The sequence below is a fragment of the Cherax quadricarinatus genome, chromosome 73 (genome assembly GCF_038502225.1).
Source record: "Cherax quadricarinatus isolate ZL_2023a chromosome 73, ASM3850222v1, whole genome shotgun sequence".
NCBI lineage: Eukaryota > Metazoa > Arthropoda > Malacostraca > Decapoda > Parastacidae > Cherax > Cherax quadricarinatus.
The window spans coordinates 21,234,130-21,253,112 of NC_091364.1; the positions used below are offsets into that span (position 1 = coordinate 21,234,130).

Below are 18,983 nucleotides of genomic sequence, written 5' to 3' on the forward strand. Positions count from 1 at the left end.
CCTCAGTGGAACAGGGATCTGCAAGCTCTGACGCAGTTCTTGCAGGTAGTAATGGACGGTCCACAATGACTGGTAGCACAACATTTAGGAAGTAAGTCAGTTATTTCTTAATTTCTAGGAATCAGAGTTCGATAATGTCGAGTTAGGAGTTGAAAGGTTTCATCGGGTGAATATCCTCGTGGGTCATTAGCCAAGAACCATCAGCTTCTGCAGCGGGCTTTTTCTCACACAAGATTACTGTTTACGTCAACTTCCCATCTGAAAATGACACGGTTTTTCCACTTTCTCTCTACTCACTGTGCACGTTCCTGTTATAGTGCACACACACATGATCATAAGAATATAAGAACATAAGAACGAAGGAACACTGCAGAAGGCCTACTGGCCCATGCTAGGCAGGTCCAAGTCTCCTACCGGCTTAAGCCAATGCACCCAACCTAGTCAGGTCAGGTCACATTGACTTAAGGGAGGAACACGGCAACCGACCTGGTAGCACAAGCTATCAGGTCCAACTCACACCCACTCACATCCACTCATGTATTTATCCAACCTATTTTTAAAGCTACACAACGTTCTGGCCTCTATAACTGTACTCGGGAGTTTGTTCCACTCATCCACAACTCTATTACCAAACCAGTACTTTCCTATATCCTTCCTGAATTTGAATTTTTCCAACTTATAACCATTGCCGCGTGTCCTGTCTAGGCTAGATATTTTCAGCACACTATTTACATCCCCTTTATTTATTCCCGTCTTCCATTTATACACCTCGATCATATCCCCCCTAATTCTACGTCTTTCTAGAGAGTGAAGATTCAGGGCCCTTAGTCTATCCTCATAGGGAAGGTTTCTGATACATGGGATCAACTTTGTCATCCTCCTTTGTACATTTTCCAGAGAATTTATATCCATTCTGTAATACGGTGACCAAAACTGTGCAGCATAATCTAAATGAGGCCTAACCAAGGATGTATAGAGTTGAAGAACAACCTGAGGACTCCTATTATTTATGCTTCTTGATATGAAGCCAAGGATTCTATTAGCTTTATTGCGAACACTTATGCACTGTTGTCTTGGTTTCAGATTACTGCTAACCAGAACTCCTAAATCTTTTTCGCAATCCGTAATACTAAGATCTACATTATTTAGTTTATATGTGGCATGGTTATTGTCCTGTCCAACATTTAGAACTTTGCATTTGTCCATCATGGCGCTGACTACTACACACACTCATGATCCATCATGGTGCTGACTACTACACAGTCATGATCCATCATGGTGCTGACTACTACACACAGTCATGATCTATCATGGTGCTGACTACTACACAGTCATGATCCATCATGGTGCTGACTGCTACACACTCATGATCCATCATGGTGCTGACTACTACACACACTCATGATCCATCATGGTGCTGACTACTACACACACTCATGATCCATCATGGTGCTGACTACTACACAGTCATGATCCATCATGGTGCTGACTACTACACAGTCATGATCCATCATGGTGCTGACTACTACACACTCATGATCCATCATGGTGCTGACTACTACACAGTCATGATCGATCATGGTGCTGACTACTTCACACACTCATGATCCACCATGATGCTGACTACTACACAGTCATGATCCATCATGGTGCTGACTACCACACACACTCATGATCCATCATGGTGCTGACTACTACACACACTCATGATCTATCATGGTGCTGACTACTACACACTCATGATCCATTATGATGCTGACTACTACACACACTCATGATCCACCATGGTGCTGACTACTACACACACTCATGATCCATCATGGTGCTGACTACTACACACTCATGATCCATCATGGTGCTGACTACTACACACTCATGATCCATCATGATGCTGACTACTACACACACTCATGATCCACCATGGTGCTGACTACTACACACTCATGATCCATCATGGTGCTGACTACTACACACACTCATGATCTATCATGGTGCTGACTACTACACACTCATGATCCATCATGGTGCTGACTACTACACACTCATGATCCATCATGATGCTGACTACTACACACACTCATGATCCATCATGGTGCTGACTACTACACACTCATGATCCATCATGGTGCTGACTACCACACACACTCATGATCCATCATGGTGCTGACTACTACACACTCATGATCCATCATGGTGCTGACTACTACACAGTCATGATCCATCATGGTGCTGACTACTACACACACTCATGATCCATCATGGTGCTGACTACCACACACACTCATGATCCATCATGGTGCTGACTACTACACACTCATGATCCATCATGGTGCTGACTACTACACACTCATGATCCATCATGGTGCTGACTACTACACACACTCATGATCCATCATGGTGCTGACTACTACACACACTCATGATCCATCATGGTGCTGACTACTACACACACTCATGATCCATCATGGTGCTGAGTACTACACACACTCATGATCCATCATGGTGCTGAGTACTACACACACTCATGATCCATCATGGTGCTGACTACTACACACACTCATGATCCATCATGGTGCTGACTACTACGCAGTCATGATCCATCATGGTGCTGACTGCTACACACACTCATGATCCATCATAGTGCTGACTACTACACAGTCATGATCCATCATGGTGCTGACTACTACACACACTCATGATCCATCATGGTGCTGACTACTACACACACTCATGATCCATCATGGTGCTGACTACTACACACTCATGATCCATCATGGTGCTGACTACTACACACACTCATGATCTATCATGGTGCTGACTACTACACAGTCATGATCCATCATGGTGCTGACTACTACACAGTCATGATCCATCATGGTGCTGACTACCACACACAGTCATGATCCATCATGGTGCTGACTACTACACACACTCATGATCTATCATGGTGCTGACTACTACACACTCATGATCCATCATGGTGCTGACTACCACACACACTCATGATCCATCATGGTGCTGACTACTACACACTCATGATCCATCATGGTGCTGACTAATACACACACTCATGATCATCATGGTGCTGACTACTACACACACTCATGATCATCATGGTGCTGACTACTACACAGTCATGATCCATCATGATGCTGACTACTACACAGTCATGATCCATCATGGTGCTGACTACTACACAGTCATGATCCATCATGGTGCTGACTACTACACACACTCATGATCTATCATGGTGCTGACTACTACACACTCATGATCCATCATGGTGCTGACTACTACACAGTCATGATCCATCATGGTGCTGACTACCACACACAGTCATGATCCATCATGGTGCTGACTACTACACACACTCATGATCTATCATGGTGCTGACTACTACACACTCATGATCCATCATGGTGCTGACTACCACACACACTCATGATCCATCATGGTGCTGACTACTACACACTCATGATCCATCATGGTGCTGACTAATACACACACTCATGATCATCATGGTGCTGACTACTACACACACTCATGATCATCATGGTGCTGACTACTACACAGTCATGATCCATCATGATGCTGACTACTACACAGTCATGATCCATCATGGTGCTGACTACTACACAGTCATGATCCATCATGGTGCTGACTACTACACAGTCATGATCCATCATGATGCTGACTACTACACACACTCATGATCCATCATGGTGCTGACTACTACACAGTCATGATCCATCATGGTGCTGACTACTACACAGTCATGATCCATCATGGTGCTGACTACTACACAGTCATGATCCATCATGGTGCTGACTACTACACAGTCATGATCCATCATGGTGCTGACTACTACACAGTCATGATCCATCATGGTGCTGACTACTACACAGTCATGATCCATCATGGTGCTGACTACTACACACACTCATGATCCATCATGGTGCTGACTACTACACACACTCATGATCCATCATGGTGCTGACTACTACACAGTCATGATCCATCATGGTGCTGACTACCACACACTCATGATCCATCATGGTGCTGACTACTACACACACTCATGATCCATCATGGTGCTGACTACTACACAGTCATGATCCATCATGGTGCTGACTACTACACACACTCATGATCCATCATGGTGCTGACTACTACACACTCATGATCCATCATGGTGCTGAGTACTACACACACTCATGATCCATCATGGTGCTGACTACTACACACTCATGATCCATCATGGTGCTGAGTACTACACACACTCATGATCCATCATGGTGCTGACTACTACACACTCATGATCCATCATGGTGCTGAGTACTACACACAGTCATGATCCATCATGGTGCTGACTACTACACACACTCATGATCCATCATGGTGCTGACTACCACACACACTCATGATCCATCATGGTGCTGACTACTACACAGTCATGATCCATCATGGTGCTGACTACCACACACACTCATGATCTATCATGGTGCTGACTACTACACAGTCATGATCCATCATGGTGCTGACTACTACACACACTCATGATCCATCATGGTGCTGACTACTACACACTCATGATCCATCATGGTGCTGACTACTACACACTCATGATCCATCATGGTGCTGACTACTACACACACTCATGATCCATCATGGTGCTGACTACTACACAGTCATGATCCATCATGGTGCTGACTACTACACACACTCATGATCCATCATGGTGCTGACTACTACACAGTCATGATCCATCATGGTGCTGACTACTACACACACTCATGATCCATCATGGTGCTGACTACTACACAGTCATGATCCATCATGGTGCTGACTACTACACAGTCATGATCCATCATGGTGCTGACTACTACACACACTCATGATCCATCATGGTGCTGACTACTACACAGTCATGATCCATCATGGTGCTGACTACTACACACACTCATGATCCATCATGGTGCTGACTACTACACAGTCATGATCCATCATGGTGCTGACTACTACACACACTCATGATCCATCATGGTGCTGACTACTACACAGTCATGATCCATCATGGTGCTGACTACTACACACACTCATGATCCATCATGGTGCTGACTACTACACAGTCATGATCCATCATGGTGCTGACTACTACACACACTCATGATCCATCATGGTGCTGACTACCACACACACTCATGATCTATCATGGTGCTGACTACTACACAGTCATGATCTATCATGGTGCTGACTACTACACACTCATGATCCATCATGGTGCTGACTACTACACACTCATGATCCATCATGGTGCTGACTACTACACACACTCATGATCCATCATGGTGCTGACTACTACACACACTCATGATCCATCATGGTGCTGACTACTACACACTCATGATCCATCATGGTGCTGACTACTACACACTCATGATCCATCATGGTGCTAACTACTACACACTCATCATCTATCATGGTGCTGACTACTACACACACTCATGATCCATCATGGTGCTGACTACTACACACACTCATGATCCATCATGGTGCTGACTACTACACAGTCATGATCTATCATGGTGCTGACTACTACACACACTCATGATCTATCATGGTGCTGACTACTACACAGTCATGATCTATCATGGTGCTGACTACTACACACACTCATGATCCATCATGGTGCTGACTACTACACACGTTCAACTGCGTTGAGCCTAGCCTGAAGATTCCGTACGTCAAAACGTTTGGGAGTTATTACGAGGACGTCGTCCACGTAACGTAACCAAGTGACGCTTGAAGGGATGATGTTGGCGAAGTGTTCGAACTCTAGGTGTTCCATGTATAAGTTGGTTAGGACGGCACTGATGGGGGACCCCATTCCCATGCCGTAGGTTTGTTTGTAGAGCTTGTTATTGAAAGAAAAACAGTTGAAATTAACACAGAGTTCAATCAAGTCAACAAAATCTCCGGGAGGTAGAGGAAGATTAAGGTCCTGATTGACTTTACGTCGTAGAACCTCGATGGCTTTTTTGGTAGGTACTTTTGTGAAGAGGGAAGTCACATCCAAACTGCTTAGTTTCTTGTTACGGATGGAGAGGTTACGAATGTGGTTGAGAAGGTCGCCTGAGTGTTTAAGATGAGCGGGGCTGATGGTCCCCAGAAGGCAGGAAAGATGTTTGGCAAGAACTCCGGCTAGTTTGTGTGGAGCACTGCCTATTCCTGACGTGATTGGTCTGAGAGGAATATTGTGTTTATGGGTTTTGGGTAAACCATACATGTGTGCTGGTTTAGGGTTGCTTGGTAACAAGTACAGAACTTTCTTCCCTTCTCTAGTGCGTTTGAGTATTTCTCTGGTTTTGTATAGAAAATCTTTGGTGAGCGTCTCCCACTGTTGAGTGCTGATGGGTTCGTATGTAGATTGATCATTCAAAAGGTCCATCGTTTTAGTGTTGTAGTCACTGGTGTTGAGTATGACGACTCCACTTCCTTTGTCGGCGGTGGTGACGATAATGTTGGGTCGTTGGCGAGGTTCTTAAGGGCAGTGATGTATCGTCTAGGAAGATTAGAAGAAGGTTCACATAAAGCTGCAGTGAGAAGGCCCTGTATATAACCCTTCTGGAAGTTGCTGTCACTGTGTCTATGGTTCCTGGTAACTAGATTGAGTTGATAGTTAGGTTTGCGTATGTTGGTGGTAAATTTGAGTCCCAGACTCAGTGCTTGTTTCTCGTAGTCGGTTAAGGTGCATGACGAGAAGTTGTTTATCAGGGATTCGCGTCCCATTTCCTTCCATCGACTGTTAGTGCAGAGGTACTGAAGTTTGCGATTGAGTTTGATCTTCTGTTGGAGGTTAGCTGTGGTGACTGCTGAGAATATGCTCAGCAGTGTGTTGGTCAATCTGAAGATTGACCCTCATATTCCTTGCAGTTTCAAAGGTTTTCTTAGCGATGTTAGAAAGTTCTTCGGCACATTCAGTTAAGTAAGCTTGGGTAGCTGGACGCAAACATAAGCCAACATTTGGCGCGATATCGTCACCGCCTGCTCTGACAAAGAGGCAAGTCGTCATGCTCGGCTGCCGGTATTCTAACTCACAAAATGATGGACGCGCGAATAATCAATCTGCATGCGAACCCATCGGCTTGCTTAACAGTGAAGACATGTGGGCACTATACAGAAACTCTCAGGCACGCGGAAGATCTGCGCTATTACCAGCTGACCTAAACCTTGCATGTATGGTTGCCATGATAGCGTGGCCGTGACGAACTCTAGCTCAAGTCCCTTCACTGCCGTCAACATGACTCAAGAACTCGTAATGACACGATTGCAAACAAACCATACCCCCGGCCGGGATTGAACCCGCGGTCATAGAGTCTCAAAACTCCAGCCCGTGAAGGGACTTGAGCTAGAGTTCGTCACGGCCACACTAGCTGGAGATTCGTCTGTAAAAACTTGCATTTGTGGTCACAGTGGTGCCTGTGCTAACCTTCCTATGGTGTAGAAATATACCTAGTTGGATGAATCTTATTGTGGCTAGCTGGTCTAGTGGCTAACGCGACGGGCTGGAGTTTTGAGACTCTATGACCGCGGGTTCAATCCCGGCCGGGGGTATGGTTTGTTTGCAATCGTGTCATTACGATTTCTTGAGTCAAATGGTACCTCACTAGTATTGCACCTCACTCTGAGCCTTCATATACCCTCTGTGTCCATGTATTGTTTGTAATGGCTTGATAAAGCTCCTGGAGAGTGAAACGTTGCCATGATAATATGTCACATTAGTTGCACTTGTGTCCTTTTACTTTACATATTGTCGGTAATTCTACCAACTTTATTACAGCATGTATAGTGTTCAGAAAACTGTCATATTGATAGCTCTCTTCGTTACCCCAGTCAACAGATGATAAGTGTTCTCTAAGCCCATCGTAATCTGCTAAGCGAAAATCTGGGACTGTTACTGAGTTATCGCTACTATCGTACTTCCATTCAATGCTAAATGTAATTGATTTGTGGTCGCTAGCACCCAGTTCCTCTGAAATTTCTAAATTATTAACAAGGGATTCATTGTTTGCCAGAACTAAGTCAAGCAGGTTATTTCCCCTTGTAGGTTCTGTCACAAACTGCTTCAAAAAACAATCCTGAACTACTTCTAAGAAGTCGTATGATTCTAAATTCTCAGTCAAGAAATTCCAATCAACATGACTAAAGTTAAAGTCTCCTAGAATTACTACATTATCGTGCCTTGTTGCCTTAACAATTTCCTCCCATAGTAGTCTCCCTTGGTCTCTATCTAAGTTTGGGGGACGGTATATCACTCCTAAAATCAGTTTTTCATGCCCCTCTGAAAATTCTATCCAAACAGACTCTGTATGTGCTACTTCAGACTTAATACCCGTTTTTATGCAACAGTTCAAGCGATCTCGGACATACAATGCCACCCCACCCCCCTTCCCGATACTTCTGTCTACTTGGAACAATTTAAAACCCTGAATGTGACATTCCGCAGGCATGTCCCGAATTTTTTAATTAAACCACGTCTCAGTTAAGGAAAATACATCAATGTTACCTGCACTAGCAACTAATCTCAACTCGTCCATCTTATTCCTAGCACTACGGCTATTAGCATAATAAACATTGAAAGACTCTCCTTTCTCTTTACCCTTCCTGCTCATTTCTGTTTTTCTACTAAACCTATTACTGTCCTTATCACCCAATGTCACTGGCTTTTCAATATCTACCTCGTTCTGCTTATTATTAGTTCCCCTAGAACTCATAATATTACTACACTGGGACTTCACTGTTTTCTTGCCAAAACCCATACCACTAACTATTCCTAGTTTAAAGTCCTAATAGCTCCCTCCACTGCACTTGCCAGTGCTCCCACCCCAGATCTAGATAAGTGAACCCCATCCCTGACATACATGTCATTTCTGCCATAGAATAGGTCCCAGTTGTCAATGAATGTTACCGCATTTTCCTTACAGTATTTGTCCAGCCAGCAATTGACACAAATTGCCCTGGACAACCATTCATTTCCAACTCCTCTCCTTGGCAAAATACCACATATGACAGGGTTCCCACCCTTCCTCCTAATTATTTCTATTGCTGACCTATACCTGCTAATCAGGTCTTCACTCCTACGTCTGCCAACATCGTTGCCTCCAGGACTGAGACAGATAATAGGATTGCTCCCATTACCTCTCATGATGTCATCCAGATGGCTAACAATATCCTCCATCCCAGCCCCAGGAAAGCAAACCCTCTGTCTCCTACTCCTGTCCTTCAAGCAGAACGCCCTATCCATATACCTAACTTGGCTATCCCCAACAACAACAATATTCTTACCATCCTTGGTGTCGTTCGTCGTGACGTTCCCAGTAGTCGACTCACATTCATCGGGTAGCACTGAGAATGTATTAGATGTTTCCAAAACAGTTTCCACGACAGTCTCTTTCTTCTTCATCGTTTCTACCTTTCCATTCGTCTTCTTGATCGTCAACTTCGTTCCCTGCTGTTCAGCCACTGACCAGTTTCCTTTCTTGGCCTGAGGACTCAAAACAGGAGGGCTACTACGAATCTTCTTGTTTTCCTCGGTCAGTCGCCGAATCTCCATCTTCGCCATCCTCAATTCTTCCTTAAGCTGTTGGTAAAGTTGCTCGATGGAGGGCATTTTGCTTCAATTCGTAGAGAGCGCGCAAACAGGTCTTCACAGAGCTAAGTACACGTCACCCCTGAGCTGAGTACACGTCTCCACTGAGCTAAGTACACGTCACCACTGAGCTAAGTACATGTCACCACTGTGCTAAGTACACGTCACCACTCAAACTAAGTACACGTCACCTCAGCTAAGTACACGTCAACACTAAGCTAAGTACACGTCACCACTGAGCTACGTACACGTCACCACTGAGCTAAGTACACGTCATCACAGCTAAGTACACGTCACCACTGAGCTAAGTACACGTGACCACTGAGCTAAGTACACGTCACCACAGAGCTAAGTACACGTCACTACTGATGGGTGAATAATAGGCTGAAAATAGTAGGCAAAAGAAAGGAATTTATAGGCGTATCAAAAGAGGTGAGGGTCATCTTATGAAACAGTATATTGACATTAAGAGGGACATTAAAAAGGGGATAAGAAAAGCTAAAAGGGACTATGAAATTAAAGTTGCTAGGGATTCTAAAACTAACCCAAATTTTTTTCCTGGTATATAGAACAAAAGTCAGAGATAAGATAGGTCCTCTTAAAAATAACTATGGGCATCTTACTGACAAAGAGAATGAAATGTGCTCGATTTTAAATAATTATTTTCTCTCCGTTTTTAAAAAGGAAGACACTAATAATATTCCAGTAATTAATTTTTATATTGGGCCAGAAGAAGATAAATTATGTAACATCACAGTCACTAGTGAAATGGTTGTGAAGCAGATAGACCGACTGAAGCAAAATAAGTCACTGGGTCCTGATGAGGTTTTTTCAAGGGTTCTTAAGGAATGCAAAATGGAACTCTGTGAACCATTAACTAATATTTTTAATTTATCTTTTCAAACAGGTGTAGTGTCTGATATGTGGAAGATGGCTAATGTAATTCCTATTTTTAAAACAGGGGACAAGTCGTTACCGTCAAATTACCGCCCAATAAGCCTGACCTCAATTGTAGGCAAATTACTAGAGTCAATTATAGCTCAGATTATAAGAAGCCATTTCGATAAGCATAGCTTGATTAATGATGCTCAGCATGGATTCACAAGAGGCCGGTCTTGTCTAACTAATTTATTAACTTTCTTCAGTAAAGCTTTTGAGGCTGTTGACCACGATAAAGAATTTGATATTATTTACTTAGATTTTAGTAAGGCTTTTGATAGAGTTCTGCACCAAAGACTGTTAAAGAAAGTGGCAGCTCATGGCATTGGGGGAAAAGTGCTCTTGTGGATCGAGTCATGGCTCACAGACAGGAAGCAGAGAGTGTCCATAAATGGGGTTAAATCCGAGTGGGGATCTGTAACAAGTGGCGTTCCACAGGGATCAGTCTTGGGCCCGTTGTTGTTTATAATATATATCAATGATCTTGATGAGGGAACTACTAGTGATATGAGCAAATTCGCCGATGACACAAAGATAGGAAGAATAATTGATTCAAACGTAGATGTCAGGGAACTTCAGGAGGATTTAAACAAACTGTATTCTTGGTCAGAAAAGTGGCAGATGCAGTTCAATGTAGATAAATGCAAGGTTCTGAAGCTCGGGAGTGTCCACAGCCCTAGCACTTATAAGTTAAATGATGTAGAACTTAGCCATACAGATTGTGAAAAGGACTTGGGGGTTATGGTGAGCAGCAACCTTAAACCAAGACAGCAATGCCTAAGCGTACATAATAAGGCAAATAGATTACTGGGATTTATATCAAGAAGTGTAAGCAACAGAAGTCCAGAGGTCATACTGCAGCTTTATACATCATTAGTAAGGCCTCACCTAGATTATGCAGCTCAATTCTGGTCTCCATATTACAGAATGGACACAAATTCGTTAGAAAACATTCAGCGTAGGATGACTAAATTAATACATAGCATTAGAAATCTTCCTTATGAAGAAAGATTGAAGACTCTTAAGTTACAATCACTTGTTAGACGAAGAATGAAGGGAGACATGATCGAAGTGTATAAGTGGAAGATAGGTATTAATAAAGGGGATATTAATAAGGTCTTGAGGATATCTCTCCAAGAGAGAACCCGCATTAATGGATTTAAATTAGATAAGTTTAGATTTAGAAAGGATATAGGAAAGTATTGGTTTGGAAATAGGGTTGTTGATGAGTGGAACAGTCTACCTAGTTGGGTTATTGAGGCTAGGACTTTGGGTAGTTTCAAATTTAGGTTGGATAAGTACCTGAGTGGTGACGTGTACTTAGCTCATTGGTGACGTATACTTAGCTCTGTGAAGACCTGATTGCGCGCTCTCTACGAATTGAAGCAAGATGCCCTCCATTGAGCAACTTTACCAACAGCTTAAGGAAGAATTGAGGATGGCGAAGATGGAGATTCGGCGACTGACCGAGGAAAACAAGAAGATTCGTAGTAGTCCTTCTGTTTTGAGTCCTCAGGTCAAGAAGGGAAACAGGTCAGTGGCTGGACAGCAGGGAACGAAGTTGACGATCAAGAAGACGAATGGAAAGGTAGAAACGATGAAGAAGAAAGAGACTGCCGTGGAAACTGTTGTGGAAGCATCTAATACATTCTCAGTGCTACCCGACGAATGTGAGTCGACTACTGGGAACGTCACGACGAACGACATCAAGGAAGTGCTACCCGACGAATGTGAGTCGACTACTGGGAACGTCACGACGAACGACACCAAGGAAGGTAAGAATATTATTGTTGTTGGGGATAGCCAAGTTAGGTATATGGATAGGGCGTTCTGCTTGAAGGACAGGAGTAGGAGACAGAGGGTTTGCTTTCCTGGGGCTGGGATGGAGGATATTGTTAGCCATCTGGATGACATCATGAGAGGTAATGGGAGCAATCCTATTATCTGTCTCAGTGCTGGAGGCAACGATGTTGGCAGACATAGGAGTGAAGACCTGATTAGCAGGTATAGGTCAGCAATAGATATAATTAGGAGGAAGGGTGGGAACCCTGTCATATGTGGTATTTTGCCAAGGAGAGGAGTTGGAAATGAATGGTTGTCCAGGGTAATTGGTGTCAATTGCTGGCTGGACAAATACTGTAAGGAAAATGTGGTAACATTCATTGACAACTGGGACCTCTTCTATGGCAGAAAATGACATGTATGCCAGGGATGGGATTTACTTATCTAGGTCTGGGGTGGGAGCACTGGCAAGTGCAGTGGAGGGAGCTATTAGGACTTTAAACTAGGAATAGTTAGTGGTATGGGTTTTGGCAGGAAAACAGTGAAGTCCCAGTGTAGTATTATTATGAGTTCTAGGGGAACTAGTAATAAGCAGAACGAGGTAGATATTGAAAAGCCAGTGACATTGGGTGATAAGGACAGTAATAGGTTTAGTAGAAAAACAGAAATGAGCAGGAAGGGTAAAGAGAGAGGAGAGTCTTTCAATGTTTATTATGCTAATAGCCGTAGTGCCAGGAATAAGATGGACGAGTTGAGATTAGTTGCTAGTGCAGGTAACATTGATGTATTTGCCTTAACTGAGACGTGGTTTAATTCAAAAAGTCGGGACATGCCTGTGGAATGTCACATTCAGGGTTTTAAATTGTTCCAAGTAGATAGAAGTATCGGGAAGGGGGGTGGGGTGGCATTGTATGTCCGAGATCGCTTGAACTGTTGCATAAAAACGGGTATTAAGTCTGAAGTAGCACATACAGAGTCTGTTTGGATAGAATTTTCAGAGGGGCATGAAAAACTGATTTTAGGAGTGATATACCGTCCCCCAAACTTAGATAGGGATCAAGGGAGACTACTATGGGAGGAAATTGTTAAGACCACAAGGCACGATAATGTAATTCTAAGAGACTTTAACTTTAGTCATATTGATTGGAATTTCTTGACTGGGAATTTAGAATCATACGACTTCTTAGAAGTAGTTCAGAATTGTTTTTTGAAGCAGTTTGTGACAGAACCTACAAGGAGAAATAACCTGTTTGACTTAGTTCTGGCAAACAATGAATCCCTTGTTAATAATTTAGAAATTTCGTGTTGTTAGGTAAGACACATATCCAACAGTTAGGTATCTTTATTTCGAAACGTTTCGCCTACACAGTAGGCTTCTTCAGTGGAGTACAGAAAAGTTGATAGAAGCAGAAGAGACTTGAAGACGATGTAATGCTCTTCTCCGGACTGAGGTACTGACCACCTCAAAACTTTAAGGGTGATGGACTGATTACATCGTCTTCAAGTCTCTTCTGCTTCTATCAGCTTTTCTGTACTTGACTGAAGAAGCCTACTGTTTAGGCGAAACGTTTCGAAATAAAGATACCTAACGGTTGCATATGTGTCTTACCTAACAATCTGTCGATATTTTATACCATTTTAGAAATTTCAGAGGAACTGGGTGCTAGCGACCACAAATCAATTACATTTAGCATTGAATGGAAGTACGATAGTAGCGATAACTCAGTAACAGTCCCAGATTTTCGCTTAGCAGATTACGATGGGCTTAGAGAACACTTATCATCTGTTGACTGGGGTAACGAAGAGAGCTATCAATATGAGAGTTTTCTGAACACTATACATGCTGCTCAAAGAACGTTTATCCCATATAAAGAAATTAGATCAAATTGAAATGACCCAAAATGGATGAATAATAGGCTGAAATATCTACTAGGGCATAAGAAGGGAATTTATAGGCGTATCAAAAGAGGTGAGGGTCATCTTATGAATCAGTATATTGACATTAAGAGGAACATTAAAAAGGGGATAAGAAAAGCTGAAAGGGACTATGAAATTAAAGTTGCTAGGGATTCTAAAACTAACCCAAAAAGTTTTTTCCACGTCTATAGAACAAAAGTTAGAGATAAGATAGGTCCCCTTAAAAATAACTATGGGCATCTTACTGACAAAGAGAATGAAATGTGCTCGATTTTAAATAATTATTTTCTCTCAGTTTTTACACAGGAAGGCACTAACAATATTCCAGTAATTAATTTTTATAGTTTGCTAGAAGATAAATTATGTAACATCACAGTCACTAGTGAAATGGTTGTGAAGCAGATAGACAGACTGAAGCAAAATAAGTCGCCGGGTCCTGATGAGGTTTTTTCAAGGGTTCTTAAGGAATGCAAAATGGAACTCTGTGAACCATTAACTAATATTTTTAATTTATCTCTTCAAACAGGTGTAGTGTCTGATATGTGGAAAATGGCTAATGTAATTCCTATTTTTAAAACAGGGGACAAGTCGTTATCGTCAAATTACTGCCCAATAAGCCTGACCTCAATTGTAGGCAAATTACTAGAGTCAATTATAGCTGAGATTATAAGAAGCCATCTCGATAACATAAGAACATAAGAAAGGAGAAACACTGCAGCAGGCCTGTTGACCCATACTAGGCAAGTCCTTTACAATTCATCCCACTAGCAACAACATTTGCCCAACCCTATTTTTTATGCTACCCAAGAAATAAGCTCTGATGTGCAAGTCCCACTCAAATCCAACCCCTCCCACTCATGTACTTATCCAACCTAAATTTGAAACTACCCAAAGTCCCAGCCTCAATAACCCAACTAGGTAGACTGTTCCACTCATCAACTACCCTATTTCCAAACCAATACTTTCCTATGTCCTTTCTAAATCTAAACTTATTGTGAAGGCTTACTCAGCCCTGTAACAACTTCAGTCAGTATTACTAAGGCTGGCTCCTCCTCAGGAAAATTAATGTATAGAAAAAGAATAAAAACTGACAAACATAAACACTTTATTATTTAGAAAATATAAAACATAAAACACTTAAATGTGAAATATTAATCCTACATTAAAGAAAATGAAAAATGAAAAATATAAATGATAACTGAATTCAAGGCTAATATAAAACTTGGGTGTCTGGTGTTGGTGACACTGCTTGTTGTTGAAATTGTAGCCGTTGCTGATGATGTGGGGGGGGGTCGCAGGTGTTGGTGACAACCCACTGGCTCGTTCTTCACAGATTTTCTAGCCGTCAATAATCCGTCCAGATGACAGGAAAACAGGTTTTTTCCCACTGCAATGATGAGGGGTTATATCCTGCTACTTGCATACACAAACAGGTAAGTGGATCAAAAATTGGGACATCTCAGAACGTTAGTCCGTCTCCTTCAATTCTACTCGTTGATTGGCAGGTGATGCTCTCTGTCATCCAAGAGTAGTGTTGGGAGCTGTGAGTCTAATGATTACTGTTTGGACCGGAGCCCCACACGTCACCTTTCGGGGGGGGGGAAGAAGGAGGGGAAGGGATAGCGGGAGCTAGACTGACCCTACCTTAACAAGCAGCCGGCAATCAAACTATCACTTTCGGGGTGGGGGAAAAAAGGCGATAATAGCGGGAGCTAGACTTACCTTACCTTAACAAGTAGCCGGCAAGCAAACTATCACTTTTGGGGAGGGGGAAAAAAGGCAGGAATAGCGAGAGCTTGACTTACCCTACCTTAACAAGTAGTCGGCAATGAAACTATTGTTATTATATACTCCCTCACTACTCCTATCTATTGAACTTTTCCCTCACACTCCCCCATACCAAGACTTATAGTCAAGGAGTATAAGAAGAATAGGCGAGGAAAAAGTTCTAACACGTGGAAGTCGCGTAAGGCAAGAAATCTTCTATTGACTGTCACGACTTAACCAGTCAGAGAAATAATTGGATGAACCATTGATATACACAATATGGAACTTAAAAGGAAATAAATGGTATAAAATACCGACACAATGGAAATATAAACACAAATGCAGTATAATGTGATCCTTTATTGACTACATTTCGCCCACACAGTGGGTTTTTTCAAGTCACAAACAGAACTACCTGGGGTGGAAGGAACGCGAGTATTTATAGTCCGGTTCAGAATGCTGAGGTCAGGTGAAGAATGCTGCATCTGATGATGTACCGAGTGGGGTTATAGAGTCTAAAAACTTGGGTAGCTTGGAAAGGAGATTGGATAAGTTTGTGAGCAGACCTTCTACAGTGTTCTTATGTGGGATAGCGATGAAGAAGTTTCTTGGCAAGTGGTTCAGCTATGTTATAGAAGCCACTATTCTGGTTGAAGTTGTCGGATATAGAAATAAGTGATGATTCCAGGAATCATGGCTTGATAAAGCTCCTGGAGAGCGAAACGTTGCCACAATAAATGTCACATTAGTTGCACTTGTGTCCTTTTACTTTACATATTGTCGGTAATTCTACCAACTTTATTACAATATACTGATTCATAAGATGACCCTCACCTCTTTTGATACGCCTATAAATTCCTTTCTTATGCCCTAGTAGATATTTGAGCCTATTATTCATCCATTTTGGGTCATTTCTATTTGATCTAATTTCTTTATAGGGGATAAACGTTCTTTGAGCAGCATGTATAGTGTTCAGAAAACTGTCATATTGACAGCTCTCTTCGTTACCCCAGTCAACAGATGATAAGTGTTCTCTAAGCCCATCGTAATCTTCTAAGCGAAAATCTGGGACTGTTACTGAGTTATCGCTACTATCGTACTTCCATTCAATGCTAAATGTAATCGATTTGTGGTCGCTAGCACCCAGTTCCTCTGAAATTTCTAAATTATTAACAAGGGATTCATTGTTTGCCAGAACTAAGTCAAGCAGGTTATTTCCCTTGTAGGTTCTGTCACAAACTTCTTCAAAAAACAATCCTGAACTACTTCTAAGAAGTCGTATGATTCTAAATTCCCAGTCAAGAAATTCCAATCAATATGACTAAAGTTAAAATCTCCTAGAATTACTACATTATCGTGCCTTGTGGCCTTAACAATTTCCTCCCATAGTAGTCTCCCTTGGTCCCTATCTAGTTTGGGGGACGATATATCACGCCTAAAATAAATTTTTCATGCCCCTCTGAAAATTCTATCCAAATAGACTCTGTATGTGTTACTTCAGACTTACCCGTTTTTATGCAACAGTTCAAGCGATCTCGGACATACAATGCCACTCCACCCCCTTTCCCGATACTTCTATTTACTTGGAACAATTTAAAACCCTGAATGTGACATTCCGCAGGCATGTTAGGTATCTTTATTTCGAAACGTTTCGCCTACACAGTAGGCTTCTTCAGTCGAGTACAGAAAAGTTGATAGAAGCAGAAGAGACTTGAAGACGATGTAATCAGTCCATCACCCTTAAAGTTTTGATGTGGTCAGTCCCTCAGTCTGGAGAAGAGCAATGTTCCATAGTATGAAACAATATGGAGTTGAAGTGACAGGATGGAGCCATATACAGCGCCAGGAGGTGAGACGTAGGTCACTTTGGGAGGTCAGGTCCCTCTCAAATCCAGCCGTTCTCACTAGTAGAGGTTGTTAGGTAAGACACATATGCAACAGTTAGACAACTTTATTCCGAAACGTTTCTGTCTATGGAACTGAACTTCTCCAGGCTGAGGGACTGACAACCTCAAATTCTACGACTTCAAGGGTGATGGACTGATTACATCGTCTTCACATCTCTACTGTTCCTGTCTACTTTCTGTATTCGACTGAAGAAGCCTACTGTGTAGGCGAAACGTTTCGGAATAAAGTTGTCTAACTGTTGCATGTGTCTTACCTAACAACCTGTCAGTATTGTATACCATTTTGATGTTCACTAGTAGAGGTTGTCGAAGTTAATTTTAGGTCTGTACCAAGATACCCTTGTGTTGCAGTGTCTGACAGATTGAACATTAAAATGGTATAAAATACCGACAGGTTGTTAGGTAAGACACATATGCAACAGTTAGATATCAACTTTTCTGTACTCGACTGAAGAAGCCTACTGTGTAGGCGAAACGTTTCGAAATAAAGATACCTAACTGTTGCATGTGTGTCTTACCTAACAACCTGTCGGTATTTTATACCATTTTAATGTTCAATCTGTCAGACACTGCAACACAAGGGTATCTTGGTACAGACCTAAAATCAACTTCGACAACCTCTACTAGTGAGAACGGCTGGATTTGAGAGGGACCTGACCTCCCAAAGTGACCTACATCTCACCTCCTGGCGCTATATAAGGCTCCATCCTGTCAATGAGGAAATGGTATGGTGATACCGACAAGATGTGGAAAAAGACACTTATGTACAGTTCAGGCCATAGATCACCAACTCTTTTAGTTCACTACACTTTCCCCTACACTTCATACGTGACTGCAGGAAACGTGCGGCACGTATCCTCAGCAAGACCAACACCTATCAAATTGAAGAAACGCCTCCAAGTTACATCGTTTTACCGGTCAGCAACGTTGCCACTAATGTTTCAAAAATGTTTGACAGAAAACTGGCTAAAATATCTACCAGCTCTTCAACTACTATTAGGAACCTGATACAAAAACCCAAG

General features: G+C 42.3%; 1 protein-coding gene across 1 annotated transcript in view; it reads left to right on the forward strand.

The window, feature by feature from the left end:
- LOC128705400 (nephrin) overlaps positions 1 to 18,983 on the forward strand; it is a 505,892-nt gene that overhangs the window by 223,697 nt on the left and 263,212 nt on the right. The window lies entirely within an intron of this gene.